Source organism: Amblyomma maculatum, chromosome 4 (assembly GCF_055883805.1).
Source record: "Amblyomma maculatum isolate TAMU_Amacu chromosome 4, ASM5588380v1, whole genome shotgun sequence".
NCBI lineage: Eukaryota > Metazoa > Arthropoda > Arachnida > Ixodida > Ixodidae > Amblyomma > Amblyomma maculatum.
The window spans coordinates 183,830,025-183,848,855 of record NC_139347.1 but is presented as its reverse complement, the minus strand read 5'-3'; the positions used below and the strand labels follow the sequence as shown (position 1 = coordinate 183,848,855).

The 18,831-nt window shown below is 47.1% G+C and overlaps 1 long non-coding RNA gene across 1 annotated transcript in view; it reads right to left on the bottom strand.

The window, feature by feature from the left end:
- The window catches only part of LOC146193806 (uncharacterized), a 31,854-nt gene extending 14,072 nt beyond the window's left edge, over positions 1-17,782 (bottom strand). The window contains exon 1 of the long non-coding RNA XR_014706484.1: positions 17,739-17,782. This is a non-coding gene — a long non-coding RNA (uncharacterized LOC146193806). The remainder of the gene's footprint in view (positions 1-17,738) is intronic.
- Between the last annotated feature and the right edge of the window lie 1,049 nt (positions 17,783-18,831).

Sequence of the window (18,831 nt, the reverse complement as noted above, 5' to 3'; positions counted from 1 at the left end):
GTCATCAATCATAATTTGCAGTTCATTCCCCGAATTACTTAGCAAGGCAATGTCATCAGCGAATCGCAGATTGCTGAGGTATTCTCCATCTACCCTTATCCCTAACTGCTCCCATTCAAGTCTCTGAATACTTCCTCTAAGCAAGCTGTGAATAGCACTTGGGGATCGTGTCTCCTTGCCTAACACCTTTCTTTATGGGAATTTTGTTACTTTCTTTATGGAGAACTATGGTTGCTTTGCAGTCCCTATATATATGCGACATACTCTAAGGTAATTTGAAGACGACTTTACACAAGGATGCAAAACCACGAAAGTAAAAGGCCTGCGTAAAAGCAGGCCACCAGGGTGCTACGTGCGCAAACTACCTCACCCTTGCCCCCGGCCGAATAGGACGGCTCTGCACCTGGCAAGTTTTTTTTTAAGACGTAATTGCAAACATATTGATTCGCTTCCTCAAAAGCGGAAACTTGTAGTAAGTACGTACCCAATCACTGCTGAATATTAGACCGATTCCTCTAAAAGTTTTAACATTGCAGCTTTGGTACAAAATTGTGTAAACTAATCGTAAACCTAAGACTATCAGATTTATTTTTCTATTGCATCGCAGGAGCAGCTGGCAATCTGCAGTGGTCCAATAAAGTACACTTGTTTTCAGGCCATAGGGAAAAAAATACCCCGCTCACGGGACGGTGTCCGTGCGTGCTTTCGAAATTTCAGTATTACCCTCCCATCTCAAAGGCGAAGCATGAGTTGGCAGCGCACGTGCCGTCTCGATTATATCATGTGCTCTTGCGATGTCACACAACCAGATGGCCAGCCAGTTCCCGGCCAGTGCATCTCACTACCACCTGTAAACGTTACAATGCAGCGATCATTTGCCCACAGCGGCGACAAAGTGAAAGCAGACAACCTTGTCACTATAGAGTTTAGGCCAACAGCGTTGAAAGTCCCGATCTACTGAAAACCTGGCGATGGCATTGGGAGTGAGAGCCCACAGGAGATGGCGGGTGACATGACCGAGCACTGACTGGTCGTTAGGTTGTGTCACATCACGAGGCCATGTGACGTGGCTGAATCGGCAGGTGCTGCCAACTCGGGCTTCGCCTTAGAGCTGGGACCTTGAAGCTAGAATCCAGCCCTTCAAGACTTTTGGATCGACACGGTCCCATTTGAGCCAGCCTTGCTCGCTTCTTCTCAGAGCGCGTGGCACATGGAGCTGGGGGCGCTTGCTTTATCTACTCCACGCACCTGTTTCTTCTTCTTCTCCATGCTTCGGTACATATCTCCACAAATATACCACATTCCCTGACATAATGCTATACAACCTTCCAGTCTTTGGCCTACCATTTCTCTCACTGAAACCGCTGCCTGTCTGGCTCGCCTCCCGGGACCTTCCCATTAAAATAACCTCAGCACCTACGTGTCATAGAAGAGCTAACCAACAACAAAATGTGTCTGCATTCTTAGTCGAGCTTCCACTCTGTAAAATAAATCCAGGCCAACTACATGAGTTTAACCTAGATGTAAAACGCAGTATAAGAAAGCATAACAAAGCTCTTGCTTGTATAACCGGACTTTGCCGAGCTAAGCCGCAGCTACGTTTGAAGCAGAAGCTTCATTAAGCCTTGTATCAGCCAAGGTCAGCCTGACCAGCCGCTTGATCTTCAACGCGCCCGAGGTGATAGCTTGGTCATAAAGCTTAATCATGGTACCAAAATAAGGTGTACCACCTGCTGACCTTTGACGATAGACACAACATCGTCGTGTTTCCTCTTGTAGTTGACGGTGTCCTCAACTACATAGTCTCAGCAATTTAGTCGCCACAAAACCTTATTTACCCATGCCAAAACTTAAGCCCAAAGAAAGCAAAAACAGGCAAAATAACGCTTTCATTTCGGCTAACTAGGTTTAGCAGTCAATATCAGTAAATTATTTTCTAAAGAATGGGCCCTTTAAACCTACAGTGTTAAAGTCATTACAATACGCTCTAAATCTCAACTTGCACCTTAAGATGAATAATAAAGCTTTTTAAATGGATTTCTAGGTCCATGCATGATAGCTGAAAATTTTATTGCATCTTCCTTGTCAAACATTTAGAAAACGGACCCACAAGACGAAACCTTAAGGGATGTCATCCCTTTTACTTACGCTTACTCGCTGGTTTCTAGTAAGCGTGCATACAGTTCTCAAATCTGCTGGAAAAATTAGCCTTTCTATTCACATTTTGTTCATCCACTGCGTTCAGAGATTTTAACTGGCATGTCTTCAGCAAACCGTGCTGAAACAGTCACTTGTCTGCAAAAATCAGGTTATCGTTTACGCCGTCAGTCATCCAGAGTGACCAACGACGTTGGAAACCTCTCGTCGCAGATTGGGAACAATTGAGAGCAGAGAGAAACCTGTTTTTTTCACAAATCTTTTGTATCAACGAATTTACTGATACCCGCTTCGCCATTTTGAGGACGACAGTAATGGTGTGACATAGCCACTATATGTCGTAGACGCTCGAAGTAAAGGTGAACAAAGGAACAAAATAAGATACGCAACATGCGAGAATCGGATCAGTGTAAACAAAGAAGAGAGCTAAGGCCCGACACATCTGTCGTGGTGTTTTTTAAAGTATCATGGCAAAAGTATGCGTCATTCATTAACACGTCAATAGGATGCAAATACAAATGGAAAGATATAAAAGTAATGACTGCTTCTCGCTCTTCAGAATAGCTTTTCTCACGAACACTTGTATGCAATCATCTTTTGAAGAACAAGTCCACATGCTAGAGTAAGGCCTCTCTGGAAGTTATAGTTCGCCACTGTCGCGTAAACGAGACCCCTCACAGTTGCACCCGGGGCAGGCTCAGAGTCCGGAAACAGCATTATAGCTCAGTCTTAGAACTAGCGCACTTCTTCGTTCTCTCACCCCTGCGCGTCTTCGTCGTCAGCGCATGCTACATTAGCCCCTCCCCCCCCCCCCCCCCGTTCGAGAAGCATCGGCCTGATGCTAAATTGAAGTGGGGGCACAATAGTCTAGGCACTGTTGTCTGGCATGAAAAGGCGTCTGCCGGACCACGTGGACCACTTCAGAATGCTTTCGACGTCGGGGTTCTAGTTCCTCATGCGGAATAACTTCATAGTCCAGATCACCAACGCGTCGATGAACGCGGTAGGGACCGAAATAACGGCGCCAGAGTTTTTCACTGAGTCCGCGTCGTCGAATAGGGTACCAAATCTAGACAAGGTCACCTGGAAGATAATCTTCAGTGCGCCACCGCAGGTTGTAGCGTTCTGCATCTCGGCCTTGCTGCTTTCTGAATTCGCACTCGAACAAGTTGGCGGGCCTCTTCGGCACGCTGTAGAAAAGAAGCGACCACGTCATTTAGAATTTGGTCCTATATGAGGCGGTATGGAGTCGAGCGCGGTCGTTACTTCTCGTCAGTAAATTCATGTTGGTCGTTTCTTGAATTGTGGTATTATACACAAATGTTACGTAATGTAATACTTCGTCACACGTCTTGCAATAGGCGTCCACATACATCGACAACATATCGGCAATGGTCTTGTTCAGATGTTCCGTCAGGCCGTTTGTTTGGGGATGGTATGCAGTTGTCCGGCGATGGTTGTGCCACTAAGAATAAGGATATGCTGAATAAGCTCAGCAGAAAATGCTGCTCCTCTGTCTATAATCAGGACCTCTATTGCTCCATGTCTGAGGAGAATTTGAAGAGCGAAAAATTTCGCAACTGCAAACGCGGTAGCACAAGAAGTAGCAGCGGCTTCCGCGTAGCGGGTCAGGTAGTCAGTAGCAACTATAATGCACCTGTTCTAACAGGTGTAAGTAGGAACGGTCCAAGCAAGTCCATCCCTATTAGCTGGAATGGTCTGAACGGTGGTGTAATGAGCTTGAAAAGACCGGCTGCCTTCAGAGGACGAACCTTTTGGCGCTGGCAGTCATGGCAAGTTCGAACATAATGTGTGACATCGCTTGACAAACGAGGCCAAAAATACCGTGCTTTAAATATGTATAGCGTCCGAGTGACTCCCAGGTGGCCGGATGTGGGTTCATCATTTCGTCCTGTAAGCTTGCTGGTACAACTTGTAGGTATTGGCGGCTATTGGCGGTAAACTTTTTCTTGACGAGAACGCCGTCACGTAAACTCAGAGAAGACAAAGTTCGACGAAAAGATTTAGGGATCATGCTACCGGCACCTTGCAGAAAGTCGATTACCTGGCGAAGCTCGGGTTCATTGCGTTGACTATTGGCAAAGTTGGCTGAACTGACTGCATTCAGAAATGCGTCGTCATCACCACTTGCGCACGAAGCTGGTTGCACAGGAGCTCGAGACAGGCAATCCGCCTCTAAATGCTTACGATCTGACTTGACTTGTAGGTTACAGTGATGTCATACTCTTGAAGTTGTAGGCTCCATCTTGCGAGACGTGCTGAAGGGTCTTTAAAGGTTGTCAGCTAACAAAGCGCGTGATTGTCGGTCAGCACTTTAAACGGTCTGCAGTATAGGTATGATCGGAACTTCGAAATAGACCACACGATGGCGAGGCATTACTTCTCAGTGGCAGAGTAGTTTGCCTCTGCCTTAGACAAAGCCCGACTAGCGAACGCGATCACACGCTGTTGACTGCGCTGTATCTGTACTTGGACAGCGCCCAAACCGACATTGCTTGCATCGGTGTGCAGCTCTGTGTCTGCCGTTTCATCGAACTGTACTAGAACTGCAGGTGGCTGCAGATGACGTTAAAGCTCTTGAAATGCTTGCATTTGCTGTTCTCCCCACGTGAAGAGTATACCAGCCTTAGTAAGAAGTGGAAGGGGTGGGTATTTTGAAGAAGTGTTTCACGAAACGCCGGTAATATGCGCATAATCCAAGAAAGCGTCGAAATTCGCTCTGGTCCCGCGGAGTCAGAAAAATCGGTTTTGGCAAGTTTTTTCAAGATCCCGCAGAACGCCCCCCTGATTCGCGACGTGGCCTAAAAGCTTGAGCACTTCGTAACCGAAATGACATTTTTCGGCTTTCAGAGTGAGGCCCGACAATTGGATCGCTTCTAGTACTGCGTCCAGTCACCGAAGATGCTCCTCGAAATACGGGGCCAACAAAATTACGTCGTCCAAGTATACAAGACAAGTCGTCCACTTCAGATCTCCAAGAACGCTGTCCATGAGTCGCTGAAAGGTTGCGGGCGCGGAGAGAAGGCCGAAGAACATAACTTGGAATTCGTATACACCATCAGGTGTAATGAAATCCGTTTTTTCTCGGTTCCCCTCAGCGACCTCTATCTGCCAGCATTGACTTGAGATAATGGAGGAGAAGTACTTTGTGTTGCACAGACGATCTAAGGCGTCATCTATTCTGACAAGAAATTAACATCTTTTTTCGTAACATCGTTCACTCGATGATAGTCTACGCATAAACGAAGTGTGCCGTCTTTTTTCTTTAAAACTACCACAGGTGCAGCTCAAGGGCTGCGGGAAGGTCGAATGACATCATTATCGAGCATTTCTTTGACTTGTACTCGGATAGCAGTACGTTCTTTTGCAGAACCCTGATAAGGCGACTGGTGGTGTAGTCGAACAGCTTCGTCTGTAATGACGCGATGCTTTGCAAGGTGCGTTCGACGAACTCTTGTCGATCTGACAAACGCATCAGAGTAGTGACTGAGCAGGTTGCGTAGTTTTTATTGATACTGCGGAGGTAATGCCGGATTTACGTCGTACAGCGGTTCAGTGAACGTTGTAGTAGGATTCTGCTGCTGAAGCGCTCGTTAAACTTCGTGCAGAACTAGTGTCAATTATGGCATCGAGATAGGCTATAGTTGTCCCTTTGTTCAGATGTTGATGCTCATTGCTGAAGTTCGTGAGAAGAACATCAACTTTGCCACTTTTTAAGAAAAACTGCCCTAGCAACTGCAATGCCTCTTCCTATAAGCAGTTGCTGTTTGGTCTCGACGATACCTCTTCTGTATTTTGCATTGGGAGAGAACCCATGGACACCATAATGCTAGAACGTGGGGGCACACTCACTTGGGCATCTATGATTTGAAGCGCAGAATTGAACATGCTGCTGGTTTTGATGGCATTCCCAATTGAAAATCTTACCGACTGATTCTGCAAATCGATAATTGACCCGTTTTCCGTTAGAAAGTCCATGCCGATGATGACATCACAGGAACATTGGGCCAACACGATGAACGTCGCCAGAAAGGTTTGCCCTTGTACAGTGAACCTCGGCGTGCACACTCCCGTGGGCATAATTAAATTCCCACCAGCAGTGCGTATTTGTGGGCCATCCCATGCTGTTGTGACCTTTCTGAGAGCTGCTGCGAACTGTCCCCTCAGAACTGAATAAGCGCCAGTGTCGACGAGAGCTGTGGCGTCTGTGCCATCTACAAAGATCTGTAGGTCGGCAGTCTGTGTTGTCGTGCGGCGGTAGTTTCAAGGCGTCCGGTCTCGGCTTCAGTGTTTTGAAGGAGTGGTGATTCGGAGGTCGACGTCGTGGTTACGTTGGGGATTGGCGGGTTGTTTGGGCGTCGGATCTGCTGGTGTCTGTGTGCAATGAACTTTAGTGTGCGGCGAATAACTGTAGTGCGTATCTGGATTATCTTGGAATTTTCGTACTTGAGCAGCCGCATCTCCAGAGGCTGCTGCAGCTAGTTTCGGGGACTTAGGATTGCCCCTTGCGCCCATGAGAGCGGTACCGGCGAGGCGACGGCAATCGCAGGCAGCTTGGGCCCGGGTAGGCATGTAAAAGGTGTCCTGCAATTTCGCGTGGCCGCTATCCAGGCAATGAACGACGGGCATCGAGAGGAAATCCACGGAAGCCGAGTTCCCTGTAGAGACAGAGGCGAAACATGTGTCCAGCTTCCCCGCAATGAGAGCGCAACGGTTGGTTATCGGGTGTTCGCCAGACATCGGTCCTTCGAAAGCCACGACGGCGTACTTTGGTCCGGAAGACCCATGGGTGGCCGGTGTGCGTGACTCGTAGAACGGCGTCGAAGGCGGCAGGTAGCGCCTGGAGACCATGGCGTAATTCAAGGTATGGGGTGGCGGGTGGCGGTGTAGCTGAGACGAATGCGGGCATAACGGGAGCGGGCACGCCCTGCGCTTGTACTTCATCCCGAATAATGTCAGAAACTGTTGCGACTTGTGGTTGTGACGGAATCGGCAGGTATTTAGCCACCTGTTCCTGGACTATCGCCCGGATTGTATCACGCCGCGATTCCGTCGAAAACTGTAGCCTTCACTTGCATTGGCGGCGATCATGTATACAGTAGTACGTTGATATTGCCGAGAACACACGTCAAGCGCCTTTTCGGTGGGGGTCGCTTTCCTGATGAATTCGCCTATTGTTGTTCGTGGACTTCGCACAGGCCGGCAAATAACTGCTCTTTAACACCCTTCATCAAAGGCGCACTTTCTTATCATACGACATGGTCGCGTCTGCACGTCGAAACAGTCGCTTCATCTCCGGTGTATACCGTCACACGTTCATTCGAATGTTATATTTGGCTATTTAAAAGAAGTTCCGGTTTTTTCTTGCGAAATGTGCTGGTGAACGTACCCACGAATTCCGCCTTGAATGTGTCCCATGTGCGGAGTCCGGCTTCGTGATTTTCAAACCATGCTCTCGCAGAATCTTCCAGCCCGAAGTAGACATGGTGCAGCTTGGAGTCCGCGTCCCAGGCGTTGAAAACAGCCACTCGATCAAAATGCTCCAGCCAGTCTTCAGCGTCCTCATGGGGCAAGCCGTGGAAACGTGGTGGCTCTCCCTGCTGGTGGAGCAGGACCGGAGTTGACGATACCGGCGGATTCATCGCGCTTACACCAATGTTCCTTGTTAGTTTGTGGTCAGAGAGAGGACCGCGCTCGGGACAAAGACATTGCAATCGGAGACTGTTCTGATGTACTGGGGTCTCTATCTGAGGCGTGCGTCCCGGACTTGGGTCCCGACTTGTAGGAGGTGTCCGATGCATGAAAGTCGTACCCAGAAGCTCCACGAAATGTCGCATAAACGAGGCCCCTCACAGTTGTGCCCGAGGCAGGCTCAGAGTCCAGAAACAGCGTTAGAGCTCAGTCATGGAACTAGCACACTTCTTCGTTCTATCACACCTCTGCGGGTCTTCGTCGTTAGCGCATGCTACAATATCATCTTTATTATAACTGTCCTGTCTTCACGTATCTTCTTCACTTCTACCTACCTCCGGACGGCGAGGGTTAACCTTGTGTGGCTAACTACCTTGTGATATGCCATATTTGGTTACATTCATGGTGTGCGCCTTGCGTGGGTAGGACTTGCTTGCCAATTCCTGTCCCATTCCCTTGATGGGCTTCATGGTGGGTGGCTGGCACCACGGCTGAACACATGCAATTGTTATAATTTTTGTGACTTTGCACCTCACTTCGCCCTCCCCCGAAAGAGAAGGGGCACCAAAGTAGATCACAATATAAAAAAAAGAATACGCCACCTTTCCAACGTTCCACATCGTTCACAGCGAACAAGCTGAAACGACCGCTCGTCTTGTCTTCCCATTCCTACTTACCATCAAGCTAACAAATATTATGGAAGACGGCTATAAAGTAAAGGAACTGGCAAATTGGGACCTTCTTTTGGAAGTTCAATATATAATCACCAACAACAGAACTGTCAGACGTAAATGCTTTTGGAGACATCCTAGTCATAATAAGCTCACACCGTTCTTTAAACCCCGGGACCTGAAATATATAACTGCAGTGGAACTTCTGGAAGGCCTCAAAAATCAATGTTACCAATTTTTACAGAATAATGATCAGACGCGATAGTAAATAGGTGCCCACCAAGCACATTATCCTGACCTTTGCCTTGAGCATACTATCAGAATCTATAGATATAGGCTACATAAAGCTCGAAGTCACGCATTATAACCAAACCCACGACGCTGTTTCAAGTTGCAGCGGTACGCTCACGACTCTAAGAGCTGTCGGGGCCAGCTGATATGTGCTAAAGGCTCCTCCCATGAACATGAGTCAGAAAAAATGGCTGTGGTTGAACTGTGGTTAAGCTAAAGCTTTGCGAGAGCAATACTTGGCTTACCTTGGCTTATCAACGTAGACAGAGCCATGGTGTATTTTATGTACTTACTTTGTTTGTTTCAATGAACAGGCTCTTAAGATCAGTGAAGAAGTTTGTTTTGGTTTCTGCTTTGTTAATGGCGTATGTTGCTCCCGGGGTACCTCTATGGAATACCAAGTCCAAACTTCTGGCCCAATATTTTGTTGAATTTTGTTTTTGCGGTCTTAACTCCCAGGGACACCGCTCAACAGCTTGCACGAATGAGGAGTCATTGTTTTTGTGGATGTCCCCGCTCACGAGAGCTAATTCCTTTTCATTGCACCCAGGGATACCAGTGGAGTTCCCTTCCAATGCCGTCTGATCGTTTGCCTGTGGAGCGAGCGCAAGAGTGAGCGAACGCGAGTGAGCAGCGCTCACTTAGCGCATCGCTATATATATATATAGGGAGCTTGCATGAAGCGAGGCATGCTGGGTAATCCTTCATGATGTTGTCTCTGGTAGCCGATGGCAGGCAGCGCAGCCATGCCGAATTGAGCAAGTGCCTTGTTGTTTTTTACGGTTCACAGAGCAAATACGCGACTTTTTGTGCGCTGCCCTTACGTGCGTGCAAGTGTCGGCAGATTCCTGGGGAACATATACGCGTTGACGCTGTGCCTGAAAAATTTGGCACGCTATGAAGAAATGCAAAGCGTGCGACACAGACCTGTTCAAGCTACGCGAGAACGACTGACTGCACTATGCGTCTGGACCTAGCCGCCCTTCGACATCGCCGACATTCATGATTTCTAGTTCTAGCAAGTAGTTTAATACTTCCCCGGATTGGCGTTGATCTTGCATATGTTGGCCCCTGCGAGCCATTCGCATCGGTGTCGCTAGAGAAATTCCTTGCCTTCTCGCCCTCGCGCAGACGTATTCTTTAAATCGTGAAGAACCCGCAGTCAGTCTGTCCGATCGCGCCAGCATCGTCTGCGTGCCCTACGCGACCATGCAGACGAGGCTGTGTGGCAGTGCCGTTCTGCGTCGTCTGCTGCCAGGGACATCATGTCGGATTAGCCAGCATGCATCGCTTCATGCAAGCTCCCTACAGACCGTTTTGTCATAGGCGCTGCCGTTTTGTGTATGAGGCGCCATCTAGCGGCCAAGTTTAATACAACCGGCCGCCATGCTGGTATGCGTGATTCCATCCGCAGAACACGCGACAAGTAGCGCACACCGGCATTTCGGAGCTTTCGAAAGCATTTTTTTGCTTCCTGAAAGTACCTTGCTGAACGAAGAAAAAGCTTTTTAGCAGCAAGCCCAGCCATTCGGTCAGAAATAACATATATTTATACTCCTGATCACGTCGGCTGAAGGCTACAAACCTGATTACAATTAGTGTGTAACTTTTATGTGCAACAGAGAAGCGGTGGCGCCACACTGGCCGCGAGGGTGGTGAAGCAAGCAAGTCATGGCCATTTAACCTATTTTTTATCCTTTAATGATTTCTAGGGACGAACTACCGTAACATTTTGAGCAATAAAAGCAAGCGAATATCGCCATTTTATGTCGTATTTAGAAGTAATGCTAATCTCACTACATTTGTTTCGTCAGCCGATCATTCATATACTGTTTACTGCTGGATCGGCTATGCTGGAGTTTGCACACCTCTACTGGGGTTCTATTCCTAAGGATTCATTACCCATTTCAGATCCTTTTACTCTGCCCTAGGCTACTTTTGTTGGGTGACAAAGGAATTCAAGCGCCCACTACCAGGCAGTTCTTTCATATTATAACCGTACCGCGATCATCACAGCCATGAAAGCTAATCTCTCCCTCCCATCCTTAAAATCTAGCATAAAAATCAATCGCTTAACTCTATTCCACAAGATATATCCTTACGACACGCTACACGACGACTACATCTCACCACCTGAATACATTTCGCGTCGCACGATCCCCGTTACAAGGTCGGAACCGCTAAATGCTGCACCAAAGCTTTTTTTTTTTAGTCTTTCCTTCCCCTGACATCGTCAAGTGGAACCGCCTTCCATCCAATATTGCAGCCGTTGAAGATAAGTAGCGTTTTCGCGATGCACTAGCTAATTTTGTTTATTCTAAAGAAAATTGAGTTTGCGCTCTTATAACATTCACTTTATTGTATGTACTGTGGTATTCTATATGGCCTACTCCCCTCTGTAATATCTTTGGCCCTGAGGGTACAATAAATAAAATAAATAAATCGGATTTCAGCATTCCTACGTGACTCAACTACCGGTTACCGGTATGTGAGTGGAGTGGCGATGAATTGTCGACGGCGGGAGCTGCTACTTGCAATTTCTTTGACTGGCCGCTAGCTGCGTTTCTTTGATGCTGCCGTCATGCTGTCATCCAGATGAAACGGAAAATGGAATACTTATTGAATAGTGACCTTAAATTATCTCCCATAATGACTTCAGCGAAAGTAGCTTTTATACGTCATTTGTCGTCGAAAGATTTTCTTACTTCAAGAAATCACTGCTTTCCAATTAATTATCGGAAGCAAATGCTTACGAGATGCGTGTTTTTTTTAAAGCGCTGTTTCACTAAATACTAAGTTGACAACCAATTGATTAGGCATTGTTCTCTTAAAATGGGATACGTTCTTTCATACTTTCATAAACCTCCAGGTGACTACATCGAAATAGTTTATCTTTACCAGGCGGCTTCTCGTAAATGTTTGCCGTAAGGAATGCCATCCCAAAGGCTGGAGTTGTTGCACTGGTATTCTCTACAAACACAGTGTTCCGAACTCGCACAAAAGGCAGCCAAGGCGAAACACTGTCGGTTGGGTAATGACATTCAGAGGCTGCTCGCTTCGTCCAAATGAAAGAGTTGGAACTGGAACAGCGCAGAGCGACGCACGCTCATACCACCGCTCTTAACAATTCATTTTCTGTTAATCATCTTCGTTTGGTTGTTATCTTTTTGGTAATTCAAACAACCGAATAAAAAAAAGATTTTGTTTGCCGCGGCACCTCTCAGCAGCTGAACTGCGGCCGGCGGAAGAAAGGAGCTAAAAAAAAATAACAGGAAGGGGGTATGTAAAAGGCCTAGCAAATATAAAATAAAGCTGCAAAGATAGTGCATCGCTCGCATCATCTAACCAGCTTAGACACTTTTCGTCTATAAAGACACTTTGTGTGCAAAAGAGTGCGCAGAGCGTGCGCTTTCTCCATAGAATGCCCTGGCGCCCCCGCTGCTATCATCGCATCCCCACATACCAGAGAGAAGGTGCGGCGCCGTGCCCTGCGGCTCAAGGCTATTTTCCTCCTCACCGGGAAAACGGTCTATAGACCGTTTTACCGAGAGCAAGAAGGAGAGGAGGAAAATACTCTCTAAACAGATTCTTTGCGCCGGCCCATTGTTGCCAGTACCTAGTGGGCTGTGCATTCGCGCGCTTCATGCATGGCAGAGCGGCCTTGCACCTTGGTATATTGTCGTTTAAGAGACTTAAATACCTTTGTAGCGCCCCTTTTAGCAGTAATGTCATCGGGACAGCAATGCGGGATCGTGCACTGCACAATCAAAGAAATCACAAGATGATTGCCGAGAGCGTATGCGGGAAGCATGCAACGGCAGTCCAAGTTAAGGCTGTAGTATGTTTCTGCTTCACCACTTTCCAGTCGATCCTGATTTAATACGCCTATAAACGTTTTGTGTACGCCAGATAGACTTAGTACTAATGACGGACTCACGAATATGATGCTTACTTTACTTCTTCCACCGTAGTAAACACGCACGCCGGGCAGGCCGTGCCCCCGCAAGCCCTCCGCGCCAACGACACGGTGGATCTATTCCTCCAGCGCAAAAAGAGCATGCCAAACTCTGTTCTTTACTTAAACAATAAGCCGACAAAAAAAATCTTTCTTGTGGATTTTTGAACCATCCCGTGTTATTGATAATTGCAATACAAACAACTTTCGCAACACATTGCCACTGGTGCTGCGCGCTGCTCATCTCATGTCTGCACGCTGGCTCCGTTGCTAAAGCGTCACCGATATTTACATCTTTCTTTTACTGCTACAATGGGATCGGCAGTAAGGCAGTTTAATGAGAGGCCATTTACTCTAGCGTTGAGCAATCACAAAGCGCCGTCGAATGTGCCTTCGACGCGAAACGATTTAGGCCTAGCGTTGACTAGGGAGTAGCGCTCGGTGAGGGTGCCGTCCTTCGCCTCGCCAGCGGACGGCGCCGCTTTCGTGGGCGCCGCTACAAATGAATCGCGAATTTATTTTCTTCATTCACGGAGAAGCTGAGAGGGCACGTTTTTCGACGTTTTTCTCAACAATACTTCGAGCAAACGATACTCGTACGAAATGGGGATACGGTGTCGTTGCGCCGCGGGACCAAGGCTGTATAAAAACGTGGACGGATGGTACTTTAGACGCTACTTCTTCTATGTGCTGTTCTTGAACCACGGTTTAACTTGAAAGTACACATTGTTGAAGCAGGACAGCTTGATCGTATATTGAAATGGATCGCACTTCACGTTAAATCAATGCGGCGATGATTGGAAAGCATCTTAGTATTTGTATTCCGCGTTCGGTAGCTACGGTTCATTCGTGATGTGTTTATGTGTACAGTTGAAATTGCGATCATAAAATATATTTGAAAATACATGTATCGTGAAAGATACAACACATACATCCTCACAGTTAACTCTGACGAGTTCGGCCTGCGGAAAAGGAGCGCGGCCCTTCGCAGTCGCCCCGGCCGCTATGGCTGTTTCAACCAGCACCGCCATGCCAAACGGATTGCACATGGTTTGCTGGCGCACTGAAACGAAGTACAAAATAGCACCAAGGTGTCGGGTAGCTTTCAAGAGCACCGCGAAATAGCACTTTTACACTGCCGCATTGCAGCATCAACACGCACAGCACAGCCCAAGATGGCGTCAAGAGGAGCCGGAGCAGACTTTCCCAGTTTGGCTCATATGGGGCGCCACAATCAAACTAAGATGCCTGCGCCCAGGCATCGAAATTTGGGGAACTGCCGCGGAGCGAGCGCATGAGTAAGCGAACATCATCGCGTTGCTACGGCAATGGTGTTGCCACGGCGACGGCGCGCCAGCTGTGGCTGAGTGGCGCACGGCGCGATGGAGCACGGAGCACAGGCCACGCTAAAGAACGGTTCTACCTAACGTAGTACTGCTCTCGCAATAAAATGTGAAGCTGAAGTACACCGTTGTGGAAAATTGAGAAGGCAAACATTCTGCGTATTCGTGGTCAGATCCTACATGGAAACAAGATAAGAAACTGAAATTAAAGTAAAAGAAGACATGACATTCAAGGAAACACGACAGCGGGTTTAATCTAAACACTTCCCTACTCTGTTGTGGCGCGAGAGGGCACGGCACCACAACAGCCTTATGCACCTGCCCAGGTCACGAAAAGTGAACCTGGGGAAAGGCCATCTCTGCCCATAGTGGCAGTGGCGTCCCTGTGCCACCAACCGCACAACAGGCTGCACGCACCTCCAGCCAAGGGGACTCCAAGTCCTCTGACCACACGGCGACGCTAAACACAAGCACTTACACGTGTTTTACGCGAATGTCCACCGCATCTGAAGATGTAGTGTAGACCAACCAAAGTAGCCCTTACCGTCAACATCAGACGGCGACGGCGCTCTTTAGATAGACAAAAAGAGAGAAGCCCCAATTCAAGGGGCCTGAAGTAAAACCTAAATGTACCCTACTCGGCATATACAACACGCAATGGCTTTCATTCACTGGAATTTCAGGGGTCTTTAACATAACATAAGTGACATGAGAGTTATGTTAGCCACATACTTACCCGTAGCCTTGTGTTTACAGGAAACGAAACTAGGTTTCAAACAAAAAAATATACTTGAAAAATTTGGAGGACGCCTAAGCTTGGCCTTTAAGAATGGAACGCGATAGCGTTATCGAGCAACTTGCTATAGTCATTTTTTTGTATTAATCCTTCCGGGACGTAGAAGTGCTGCCAGCCACCTTGCCGAAACGCGCGGGCCTCAAGTTACAGTCGCAGTTCATCGTCAACATCGTTGCCGATCCGAGCCGGCGCTATGAAGATCTCGGAGGCCAGGCCCTGACCATCTTATTCCGTGCGCCACACGCATGATGGCTCTAACTTTTTTTATTTTGTTGAAGTTTTTTAGCAAATCTCGCCCTCTAATTTTATCATGTCCCGGAGGTCTGTGGGCAGAATAGGAAGCAAGCACTGTGCGCAGCTCATCTGTATCAGTTGACGGAAGAAAAGCAAAGTTGAGCAATGGCAATTCGATATAACCCGGATGGGGTTTAGGGGCATTCTGTTTCAGTTTATCTATCGAAGCGGTGAAAGAAACCTTAAATGAATTCACGATATCTTGATGCGATTCACGTGGAAATGCTCTAATAAGTTTTTCATCTAAAGATTGTTGACTGGGCCTGCCCAGCAGGTCGTTCAAAGTGTCCCACTTCTTTAGCACATTACGCCGTCAATGCGATAATTCAGCTGTAAAGAACTGTTTTTTCCTAAGTTTTAACATAGCGGTGAGCCTGTTTCTAACTGCACGGTACTCCTGCTTGAGAGCAGAGTCATCTGGGTTCTTTTTGCACGAGTTCCACAATCTGCCCTTTTCATATAACTTTAAAACATCACTGGTTATCCATTTTTTCCGGATTCCTGCGTCTTATCTTGACCTGACGCGTTGTAATGGCAAATATTTTATTAAAAGTCCTTAAAAGGCCCTCGTATGCCTCTGTGTGACTCGAATTAATTAGACCGTCCCAGTCCGAAGTCTGAACTAATTCATCCACTATCGCATTATCAAAAATAGTTATTGTGTTTACTTCCCTCCTATCCTGATGAGAATTGTCAAAAATGGATAAAGCTGTAAAATAATGATCAGCAACCTTTTGATGTATAACACCAGGAGATATTTCTAAAGTATTAGAGCGCGAGGCTATGTGGTCAATACACGACCTGGTCAACCTATTGCCCATGATTTCCTATCTAGTGTAACTGTGAATGTTGTTTTCAGTTCCATAGCTCGCAATTAAGTAAATCCAAATAAACGGCAGTGCCACGTTTTCGAGTTTGGCTGATATCTATATTTAAATCTTCAGCTATCACTAAGTTCTCGTTCCGCACGAACCAATCAATGATGACAGTTCATCGCAAAATGTGTGAAGGTCGGAGCTTGGGGGCAGCCTGTATATAGCAATGACAAACAATTTCAGTTCAGAATTGCTCACTGAGAAAGCGATGGCTTCAGCTGCGGTAAATTCAAATGGAATAATTTCAGTAAGCCATTTCTTTCTAACATACGCCATGATACCTCCACCTTTACTCGATTCCCGACAGCGCGAAAAGGAATTAAAGCCGTTAAGTCTAAATGTTTCAGATTCAGCTTGATCTATATTGGCCTCAGACAGCAACAGAATGTCCAGATATGTAAGTGGCTAAGCCAAGTAAGTGTTTAGTAAGTTCCAGTGACGTTTAATACTTCTGCGTTCACGTGAACGAGGTCCAGTACTTGTTTTCTCTGAACACTAGGTTCAGCTCTTACCTCAGTCCAATTAGAAAATGAATCAAATGTATTGAACATCTTTAGTGTAGGTTCAACAAGTCCCCTTCATTTAAGACCTTAACAGCTCCCTGACCTTCCGCCTTCGTCATATAGACCTTGCCGTTTTTGATCCAAACAAACTTAAATGACAGCATCTTAGCTGTCTGTTTCGCCTTCCAGAACATGTGCTTCGTGTACTGCGGTAGGTTTTCATTTACAAAAATATATTTTGAACTTAACGTGTATCTCTTACTGAGCCATTCATCTCGAGGGGCCCGAGTGTTGAACTTCACGATTATGGGAGGTATTTTTTTCTTCTGAGCAGGCAGTCTGTGCATTGAATCAACCTGATCAAGTGTGTTCGAAGAGACGCCAAGTTTCAACGCTAGTTCGTTTAACACGACAGGGAGCTCCTCCTTGTCTGTCTGAGCAACCCCATGTATCTCTACATTGTTCCTCCTAGAGCATGAGTCAAGGTTCGTAAATGCGTTGTGAAGCTCCGCTAACTCTTGGTTTTTGGCAGTCAGCAAAGATTCAAAGTCTGCTGCACGGTTATCAAGTGCTGCAACCTCGACTTTGTGAGTATTGAGAGCAGTCTTCATCTCATCATACTTATTTGAAAGCAGATCGATTGACTGTTCAATTCCTTCAATAATTTTACCTTCCGCTTGGATCTGTTCAATTACTGTGTCATTTTTAGCAGACTGCTGTTGTATGGTCTTATCAAGCTTGTCGACTCGTGAGTTGACTTCTGAAAGATTGGTGCTCAATGCACGTATTGCGGATATGACCTGTTTAAGAGTCGGCTGCTGAGAGTCATCGTCCTCTTCCTCAAGCTCAGATGACTGAATATCTACGCATGAGTTGCATATCCAATCCTGTTTTATCTGCTTTTTAGACACGCCAGTGCACTTTCCCGTATGGTAAACACATTTACATTCACTGCATTGTAAGCTCGGTTTGCCCCGCTGCACTGGTTTTGAGCAAGTAGGACAATTTGTATCACTGGTTGCAGCAGACATGATGGTAAGCAAAAGAAAAATCAACGAAATAAATAGGCACCAAATAGGCACTATCGCAGTCCGGCGAAGTGCAGAAACCGAATTTTCACAATGAAAGCAACAATGCTCACCTAGGAAAGATGTAGCATGTTGGCACCAGAGCAAGCACTCCGTCGGACTGCGACCGGCCAATCCGGTGCAGCTGCTTAAATAGCTTGGTGTGTCCCAGATAAGAGCTTCATCCGGGGGCGTAGTCCATGCAAAAGCGATGAGCTGGTACGGTGTCCGCGCATGCGTGGCTAGGTGATCCGATTCTTCCCAGCTCAGCACAGCAAGAAGCCCAGGGCGCGGTTTTAGCCGAAGAGTGAACAGCGATGGCCTTTTCCTAGGAAAGACGCAGCATGATAGCGCCAGAGCAAGCACTCCGTCGGACTGCCAACTCGTATATACCAAGATATCTTTAATCTTTAAAAATTAGGCAGATCAATATTTCCAAAAGCATTGTAAGCAACTCTTTAAAAGGGAGGAGGTTATGTGGCGTAAGCTACAAACTGCAGTATACCCGAATCTCCCTGCTTTACAGCAAGTCGCACCCGAAAATGTTTATCCCCAGGTGCACACGTTACGAGGGCATAGCGGACATGATCCACATGATATAGAAGTGTCCTAGATTTGGAGAACTTGACAAAACAGATGAGTCCTAAGAGCCACTGCTTCTCAAAAAGGACGAAAAAGGACAACGTGAAGTCATCCGTCTTGACCTGGCCGCTGTAGATCCAGGTCAATGGCTGAGGGGAATGACGTGGCTGGGAGAGAGCTGAGCCTAGGAGACTGGTCGACCTTTTGAGCCTGCAAATAAATGTTATTTCTCTATATTTCTTTATCTCGAGAAAGAAGGGGGTAGTGGAGAGCTACGGAGTAAATTCGAGCTCCTGGGGATCTTTAACGTGCACTGACATTGCACAGCACACGGACGCTTTTACTTTTCGCCTCCATTGGATCCAGAGGGTGCAGGTTTATTCATGGCTGGAATCTAGCTATATGAGCAAATTAAAGTGAGCATTCATGTCCACGTTAGCGTTCCAGCACGGAGAATATGGAGCAGCGTGGCTGTTGGGTCGGTGGCGGCGCAACTATGAGGTCAAGCGCGACGCACCTGTTGCTCGGTGCATGCGCGGTACCGACTCCTGCTTCGCAGGGTGACCTTACCATGACATGGCACAG